This window comes from Dama dama, chromosome 28 (genome assembly GCF_033118175.1).
Source record: "Dama dama isolate Ldn47 chromosome 28, ASM3311817v1, whole genome shotgun sequence".
Taxonomy (NCBI): Eukaryota; Metazoa; Chordata; class Mammalia; order Artiodactyla; family Cervidae; genus Dama; species Dama dama.
The window spans coordinates 16333249-16343084 of NC_083708.1; the positions used below are offsets into that span (position 1 = coordinate 16333249).

At 34.9% G+C, this 9836-nt stretch overlaps 1 non-coding gene across 1 annotated transcript; it reads right to left on the reverse strand.

Moving 5' to 3' along the window:
- Window positions 1–1100: 1100 nt before the first annotated feature.
- Window positions 1101–1207, reverse strand: LOC133048347 (U6 spliceosomal RNA). Its single transcript, XR_009691009.1, has one exon. It is a non-coding gene; the product is annotated as a U6 spliceosomal RNA (small nuclear RNA).
- Window positions 1208–9836: the final 8629 nt, after the last annotated feature.

Here is a 9836-nt window from a genome sequence, read left to right on the forward strand (position 1 = left end):
TTTGATTGGGTCATTGATTTTTCTGGAATTGAGCTTCAGGAGTTGCTTGTATATTTTTGAGATTAATCCTTTGTCTGTTGCTTTGTTTGCTATTATTTTCTCCCAATCTGAGGGCTGTCTTTTCACCTTGCTTATAGTGTCCTTTGTTGTGCAAAAGCTTTTAAGTTTCATTAGATCCCATTTGTTTATTTTTGCTTTTATTCCCAATATTCTGGGAGGTGGGTCATAGAGGATCTTGCTGTGATTTATGTCGGAGAGTGTTTTGCCTATGTTCTCCTCTAGGAGTTTTATAGTTTCTGGTCTTACATTTAGATCTTTAATCCATTTTGAGTTTATTTTTGTGTATGGTGTTAGAAAGTGTTCTAGTTTCATTCTTTTACAAGTGGTTGACCAGTTTTCCCAGCACCACTTGTTAAAGAGGTTGTCTTTTTTCCATTGTGTATTCTTGCCTCCTTTGTCGAAGATGAGGTGTCCATAGGTTCATGGATTTATCTCCGGGTTTTCTATTCTGTTCCATTGATCTATATCTCTGTCTTTGTGCCAGTACCATACTGTCTTGATGACTGTGGCTTTGTAGTAGAGTCTGAAGTCAGGCAGGTTGATTCCTCCAGTTCCATCTTCTTCCTCAAGATTACTTTGGCTATTCAAAGTTTTTTGTTTTTCCATACAAATTATGAAATTATTTGTTCTAGATCTGTGAAAAATACCATTGGTAGCTTGATATGGATTGCATTGAATCTATAGATTGCTTTGGGTAGTATAGCCATTTTGACAATATTGATTCTTCCAATCCATGAACACGGTATATTTCTCCATCTGTTTGTGTCCTCTTTGATTTCTTTCATCAGTGTTTTATAGTTTTCTATGTATAGATCTTTGTTTCTTTAGGTAGATATACTCCTAAATATTTTATTCTTTTTGTTGCAATGGTGAATGGTATTGTTTCCTTAATTTCTCTTTCTGTTTTCTCATTGTTAGTGTATAGGAATGCAAGAGATTTCTGTGTGTTAATTTTATATCCTGCAACTTTACAATATTCGTTGATTAGCTCTAGCAATTTTCTGATAGAGTCTTTAGGGTTTTCTATGTAGAGGATCATGAAAAATATGGAACTCTTCACTAATTTGTGTGTCATCCTTGAGCAGGGGCCATGCTAATCTTCTCTGTATCATTCCAATTTTAGTACATGTGCTGCCGAAGCGAGCACCCCATTGACATTTCTTATAGCAATCCTTGTTAAATGAAAGATGTATTAAAGAATGACATCCCATAGTGATGTATCAACTTGCAGCCCAAATCTAGTAAACTTTTCCATGTCTGTGTTTTTCCTGTTTAGCCTCTCAGTTGTGTCTGACTCTTTGTGACCCCATGGACTGTATAGCCCTCTGTCCATGGGATTTCCCAGGCAAGAATACTGAATAGGGTAGCCATTTCCTTCTCCAGGGGATCTTCTCAACTCAGGGACTGAACCTGCTTCTCCTTCATTGCAGATGGATTCTTTACTGCTGAGCCACCAGGGAAGACCTTTTCAATGTCTAATTGAATTAACTATTGCAATGTAATAAACCACCTCAAAACTTAGTGGCTTAAAACAGCTGCCATTGATTTAGTTCATGACTTTCCTGGATAGCAATTGAAGTTGGACTCAGCTGAGGAGTTTTTCTTCTTATCTGGGCTCCTGAACAGCTTTGCTGATCTTGGCTGGACTTTGTCATCTGTCTAGGACCTTGGGTAGGACAATGGGTCAACTCAGCTCTGGTTCACACAGTGTCAATATCCATCAGATTAGCCCAGGCTTCCTCATATGGTGGTGAGGAATAGTTTCAGCAGAGAAGGAAGCACGCCCTTCTCTGTTGGTCTAGTCTTAGAACTGCTATGTGATTACATTTGCTTCATTTTATTCGCCAAAGCAAGCCACAAAGTCAGCTCAGTTTTGGGGAGTAGAGATTCAAGGACTTAAAAGGTTGCAAACACAGGAAGGAGTAAAAAGTATGGTCATTTTTGTAATCAACCACATAAATATACAGAAAATGGAGATCACTGACAGCAAAGTTCTGGAAACAATGATGAGAGATAAAATAGTTTAACATCAGAAATCCTTTCAGAATTAGTTTTAAAGTTTGTAAATATTTAAGTTTTTATTTCTATTGACTTCTCAAAATTGTTGATGAATTGAAAAAAGCAGTATATAAAAGCAGTAGATCTTATGCAGTAGATCTTATTAAAAACATAAATATAAGCTCATGTACAAAGAAATATAAATTTAGTTGCCAGTTCTTAGGACACAGTCAAATAACCTTGAATTGATGATATTCTAACCATAAATTAATTTTCCAGCTATTATTCCATATCCTATTTACTTTAGGTTAATGGATCTAAATGTAAAGCATGTTCCAATAAATCTGACATTTTATTCACATTATTTTTAGGATGTAATATTTCAAAAGGTCTAGTAAACAGCAATTTTAAAAAGCCATGACTGCAACTTTCAGTTTTGTTTGTTCTTAGAGAATAATATTACTAGAATCAGTCCTAATAATTGACAGGAGAGTAATTTTTTTTAAGCATTGTTTTCTCTTTCTACAAATACTTGCTTCTTTTAAAAAATATTTATTTATTTATTTATTTGACTATGCCAGGTCTTTGTTGCAGAACTTGGGAGCTTTAGTTGTTGACATGTGAACTCTTAGTCACCACATGTGGGATCTAATATCCTGACCAGGATTGCACCCCACGCCCTTGTATTGGGAGTATTAGCCACTAGACCACCAGGGAATTTCCAACAAGGGATTTTTTAAAGTTTTCTCTGTTGTAGCTAAAAAAGTAGTAATTTTACTTAAGTGACTATATTAACAATAAAATTTCACAGTGAGTGATCAGAAACATATGATCAGAAACTTGATCATAAAGTGAAAACAAAGTAAATTTTCTGCAGTATTTCCTAGAATATCTTTCTCAGCTTCTGTCAGATAAAGACTGACTATAGGATAGAAAACTGAAATGTGTGTGCATTATATTTACTAATGTTTCTCATTGGCTGCCTCAGAAAGCTGAGAATTATAATGCCAATCCAAACTTAAGATCCAATTCAGATAATGCATGTTCATAGATAATTACCATGGATATTTATTTTATTGATAATCCATTTTCATTATTAGAAGCCAACCAAATCACTGCTAAAATGCATTGACATGAGAATTCTGAAGTTTAAAAAAGAAAGTTACTTATATATGAACTGCTGACAGAAGAGAGTATCAGTAGACGTACTAGTGTTATTTTCTTATGTAGAACAGTGACTAAACTCTTCTCTGAAGTAGAGGAGGTGGTACAATGAAATTGCCTTTCTGTAATCCAAATTATAAAGCATGCCATTGTTGAAAATTATGTTTGACTTTGTCTGTTACTTGGGGGCCAAGTAGCAGTTAAACTTTTATGATGAAAAGAGGAAGAGAATTTTGCTTAACTTTTAGCTGAATTCAGTGAAATTTCTGAAGCATAATAAGAATTTTTTTCCTTTATCTCAGTACACAGCCTAATGGCAAAAACAAAAACAAAAACTTGGAGAATAACTGAGTTGAAATACAGTATTCAACAAACGGCATTTCAATGATCTGCAATTTGGTCATTATTGGTGTGATCAACCACAACCACCATGAGATGCTGCCTTTGGAGAGTGAGCTAGAATGCTGCTGCTAAGTCGCTTCAGTCATGTCCAACTTTGTGCAACCCCATAGACGGCAGGCTCCCATGTCTCTGGGATTCTCCAGGCAAGAACACTGGAGTGGGTTGCCATTTCCTTCTCCAGTGCATGAAAGTGAAAAGTGAAAGTGAAGTTGCTCAGTCTAGTCTGACTCTTTGCGACCCCATGGACTGCAGCCCACCAGGTTCCCCCGTCCAAGGGATTTTCCAGGCAAGAGTACTGGAGTGGGGTGCCGTTACCTTCTCCAGCTAAAATGGGATATGGAAATTTCCATTTTACTGCTGGTTAAATCACACCTATTCAAATCTAGCTAATTTTTTTTCCTCATGGATTTCATAGAAAAAATAAACAAACTAACCCCGAAACCTGCCAGTTTAGTGCCTCAATCTGAATGAGCATGCTTAACTAAGAAAACTTCTTTCCCAAGACCACACATTTATATATTTTGATTATGATTTAAAATTTTGTTGTCCAGTGAAGCAAAGCAGAATAAAGGATTTTCCTTAAAAATCAATTAAAAGCCTCTTTACAGGACATTAAACCATTAAATTATTTTCAAAACTTGTTCCAAGGTTAAATTCTTTATTATGAAAATAGGACCAGAACATTTTGAGATTGTTTTCTACTAACAGAATACCAGGTGGCTATCAAGATTATTCTTCAAAACCGTTAGTTCAAGGTATCTGTGGTATGCATGACATGTAAACAGCTTTGTTAAACTGTTCAGACTATGAAAAATACAGTGTTTTTCCAAGTCAAATTTGCAACTGGGGTTGAAAGGCTAAATGTTTTTCTCTTTATATTTTCTTAAGTTTGTAAAATGTCAACACTATGTGAATTGAACATGAAAATGATAAATAGTAAACTTAATGAGAGGCAAGTGGAATTTTCTTTTTTTTTTTTTTTTAAGAAATTGCAATATTCACATATCTTATATAATATTTTTAATGACTAAATTTCAATAGTTTGTTATATCAATTTAGTTAACTTCTTAGAGAATTTTGCCCACACACAATAGCTATGCAAGTTAGTATAATACTGCTTTGAGAACTGACCACTAGCATTTATCACATGGAGTAAGTCATGTAAAGGTTACTGAATGATTTAACTTTTCAAGGGTTTCAGCTGACTGGCCAAGGCCTCTGATGTAATTTCATTCTTATGAGCTATAATTGTAACTGGAGTTGCTTGAAAGCAAGAAAAAGTGCCACAGTTTTAATGTCCATCTTATTCCCTAAGCAGATGTTCTTTCTGTAACTCCAATTGGAATTCAGCATTTTTCCATTTCAAGACAAGGTTTATTAAGGAAAAATGAATTAGTAAAAATGAAGTGCATTGCTCATGTGGCCTTTAACGTTTTCCTCAGAGGACAAGTAGTGGTTGTCTTAATTCCCTCCTTGACTTGGAGAACTTGGCTTTTATTTGACCAGGCTGATGGGTTAGAGGCACAAGTCCTCATCTAAGACCATGAAAAAGTGATGGATAAATCAGATATGGTTCATGGGCTCCAAGAAACAAAACCAATACAGGATAAATTTAGCCAAATCAAATTTATTGTGAGGCTGGAGAAATGAAGCTTAATGGACAACATTTATTGGGTGCTTGATAAATGCCAAGAGCTGTTCTCAGCATTTTACATGGATTATCTCATTTAATCCTGTCAACAACCTTATTAAATATGATATTACTGTTCTTTTTTCACAGCTGAAGAAATATAAGCACAGAGAATTAAACAAATTGCCCAAGATTATAGAGCTAGTATGGTAACAGGCCCAGGATAGGAATCAGTGCTGCCCTGGGAGACTGCATAAGAAATTACCTACTCACCTGTCTTTCCTAAGAGGAGCAGCTGGGCTAAGTGTACACTAGACATTTTCAAGTCTTTGAAGCTCTCTCTCCAAGATTCGAAGGCCCTTGAAAGACATTCTATTGACCTAATATGGGTCTTAACTGAGTGCAAAATACTTTGAAAGGATTCTTACCATAATACACCCAATGAGGGGTAGCTAATTTCCTGAAAGGAATTAGAAATGCTCTTAGGGAGAGGAATGGATGCTGGGTCATCCCCTAAAAGTTAAATCCCTTCTACATTGGAAAAATAATGAGACTAAACATCAAATCTCATCTTTTGCAAAACAACCAAGAAGGTTGTTAGCTCCAGGGGAACCAAGACAGGGAATAAAGCTAAAATTTTTAGAATTAAAACCATGAGAACAAGCATAAGCAAAGGAGATCAAGGGTTTCTTAAAACATCAGCTGTCACTGCAACCTGATTTTATAATACATACATGAATTACACAGCCACCAAAGCATACATTGAAGCATACATTGAAAATTCATTCTTCAAATGAGAACTGTATAGAGTTTATTCTCCAATTAATTTTATCATATAACTAGCTATAAACCTTATACAAAAGTATTCATATAGTGACTCTCTTAACTAGGAAACTGTCTTAGCAGGACATATTTTTTTTCTTTCCCAGTTAGGGTTCTGTGTTGTCCACACAGACATACTTATGTCATGCACTGTCTCTTTCTTTTATAAAGATTGACATAAAAATAGCTCAGCACTGAGAATTTCAAAGAGACATCCCTTCTTACCTTATAAATGCTTCAACATGGTTGGATTATGATACACAGTTCCTTGACAGGAACTTGGATTAACAGGGTGGTGTGAGATCTAGCTGCTCTCCCTGTTAATTCTTTTAATTCAATATCTTAAAGGAGAATTTCTGATGAAAAGATGATAGTGAGAAGTATTAATTCTTTAACCCAGTTGAAAACCAATCAATTAAAGTGGAAAAAAAACCCATAAAAATAGTGATGAAGATGGACAACAGAGCTGGAATTGTGTGTAGAAGGGAAAACATGAAAGGAGAGAAAGGCCATGGGCTGATAAGGAGTTGGGATTTATTCTTAATGTCTTATCTCAGAATGATTTTTGAAAGTAAAATATGAGAAATTATGATCCTATCTTAGAATTTTTAGAACAAGAAATTCTCATTCAGCAATGAGCAAATGAATGAGCTTCTGTTTTATTTTCCCCTTCTCATTCAAACATTTTGAAGAAAGCATATAGCTACTATCTGTGTCATTGAAACTGCTCCCCTCAAGGGATCATGAACATCCTTCATGTTGACAAATCCAAATGGGCATTTTTAGTCTTTATCATGTTACCTTCTTCAGTAAATTTAGTTCTATTGGCTTCTGTATCTTCTTTTTCAAATCTTTTCTCACTTAAAATATAAAAAATATTTTAGCACTATATTTCATTCAAAAATCTTGAAAAATTATTTTGTACTAAAGGAATTATAGTAAAAAAAATTGTCCTGGTCACCAACTGGTATTACCTTCCCCCATAACTCCAGATGAAAACATCTATTCCTTTGATGTTTCCTTGGTATTTACCATCATATTTGTAAGTGGTATTCTTACACTATCACCTCATTTTCAATTCTCTCAATAGACCTATCAATTTTAGTAACTATTTTTTTCCATTTTATGTTCCATATTCTTCATCTAATTGTATCATTCCAACATAAGTCTACATTGGGACTTCTCTGATGGTCCACTGGTTAAGGCTCTGTGCTTCCAACAGAGAGGGTGTGAGTTCAACCTCTGGTCAGGGAAGAAACATCCCACATGTCGTGCAGTGCAAACCAAAAAAATACCAGACAAGTGTATTTTTTAAAAATCCAATATAATGATACATAAATTTTGGGAGAAAACCATATTTATCACTTCACTACTATAGCAATTTAAATATAATTTATTTTTGTTCCAAATAGTATCTATGATTTTATTTTCTTTCTTATATGATTTTAATAATTGTCTTATTATTTTTTTTGGAATAACCCTTTGTACATCACTTCTGTAAACTATTTCTCAATACAATTTTCCATTTGGACAAGACATAATATTTCAATTACTCTTTTTCCTTGGTATATTTTTCTGAAACACTCATTTATCTTGAGAATTTTTGCCATTTTGCTTCTGTGTTAGTATTTCTCATTCTTGGTTTGCTCTTTTCTTGATGACATATGTTTTACTAGTAAGTTTTTTGAAAATAGGCCAATGGTAGGTAAATGTGAGAATTGCATAATTAAAAGATGCCTTTATCGTATTTACTCATTTTGTTGATAATTTAAATACGGGAAGAGATCTATACTGAATCTCATTTTCACTCATAATTTTGAAAGAATGACTTCAATGTCTTATGGTTTATAGTCTTGCCTTTGTGATAGTTTAAATAGGGGAAGAGATCTACATTGAACATCATTTTCACTTGTAATTTTGAAAGCATGGCCTCATCGTCTTATGGTTTTCTGTTTTGTCTTTGAAAAGTCTGATGAGATTGGCATCTTTTATCTCTTCAGTGTGACTTTACTTCTCTCTTGGGGAGGTTTTATGGAATTTATTTTTATTCTTTTATTTTGAAATTTTATAATAATGTGTCAAAACATGAATTTAATGTTTTTCAACTATTTGGGTGTTTGTGTAGGCCTTTCTTAGAGCTTAGAGGGTTGTCAGTTTGAGAACATATTATTTTCTTATTCTTTCAGAGATTCTCTTTCTTTATATTTTTGTTCTGAAATTCCAATTGGTTTAATGTTTTATATTCTAAAAATGTTCTCTTTCTTTCCAATTTAAAAAAACCTTGACCACTCCCCTGACTTTTTGAGGGTTTCTGCTATTATATATTCCAAATCCTGAATTTTTAACATACTTTTTAGCTATTATACTTTTTGATAGTTTGCTATCAAATGGCTTCAAATGTTTATTTTTAGTGCCAAACTATTAAGTGACTTAGCACAGACATATTTCTATTAGATCATAACATATTTTCTTTTTCTCTATTGTCTCTTTTTCTTGTGAGCTTCTTCTCTCTGCATCTATCTCTCTTTCTCCCTCTCTCCTTTCACATGCCTCCTCCCTCTCTGCCTTTCTCTGTATGCCTTTCTCAAACATCTTGGCCACTATTATATTTTCAGACTAAGATGCTACCAATCTGATGGCAGCCTCTGTATGTACTGGCAAGGCATGGAGAAAAGGAAGAACTTGATTTGGGTGAAGGATTTCTAATTTTCTGTTGGTAAGCCCTGGATGTCTATATCTGTAGGCATTTCTTTGGATAGCTTAATTTCTCCTGATATTAGAATGCTTTCATCTCCTGCCTGATGTGGAGTTACTGTGTCAGTGAGAATGTGAACGTAGTATAAGCATGGTTGTTGGCATTCTGGTACTGGGAGAGGGACAGTGATGGGTCAGGCATTTTGTTTTCCACAAGAGCTTTCACTTAATCCCTATCTCTATGGCAAGTTATGTAATTACTCTCCTTTTTGATTCCCAGTTCATCCAGAGATTAAATCTCAGTCTGCCAAGGAGGTCAGTGAGGTGGTGGGTTAAGTGGGGAAGGAGGGCCCAGGATTTCCTCCTCTGCCATCTTGCTGGCATCCCTCTTCTCTCTTTCCTCTTAAGAAAGTCCTCAAAGGTCGTACAGACCTCAGTCTCTGTAGTCACAATAACTGTATCTGCGATTTAGGGTAAGTTACTTAAACTCTGTGAAACTTACCCTTAAAATGGAACTGATAATAGTAGTACTCTATTAGGTTGTGAGGATTAAACATATTAATGTATTTAAGAATGATGATTCTTATGTAAGAAGTGCTAATGATATTATCAGCTAAGATCTATAACAGGTAGTGCTAAGGTAAAGAACCCATTTGCCAGTGTAGGAGACATAACAGATGTGGGTTTGATCCCTGGGTGGGGAAGATCCCCTGGAGAGGGAAATGGCAACACACTCCAGTATTCTTGCCTGGGAAATCCCGTGGATAGAGGAGCCTGGCAGACTACAGTCCATAGAGCTGTAAAGAGTCGGACACGACTAAAGCGACTTAACACCACACACACACACACACATGAGATTCATTACTTATTTGCTGTACTTGTCCTTAATAATATTTTACATTAATTTTTAAGAATTGATTACTGAAGAAAGGCATTCTGATAGACTTAGATCCAAATGACTTCCTTAGTAGTTGAAATTATGCCATGTACTTTTATATATGAATGTGAGATTTAACAATAAAAGTTAGTTGCAGCAGGCTGAGAGTCTGAGAACTACATCTTCATC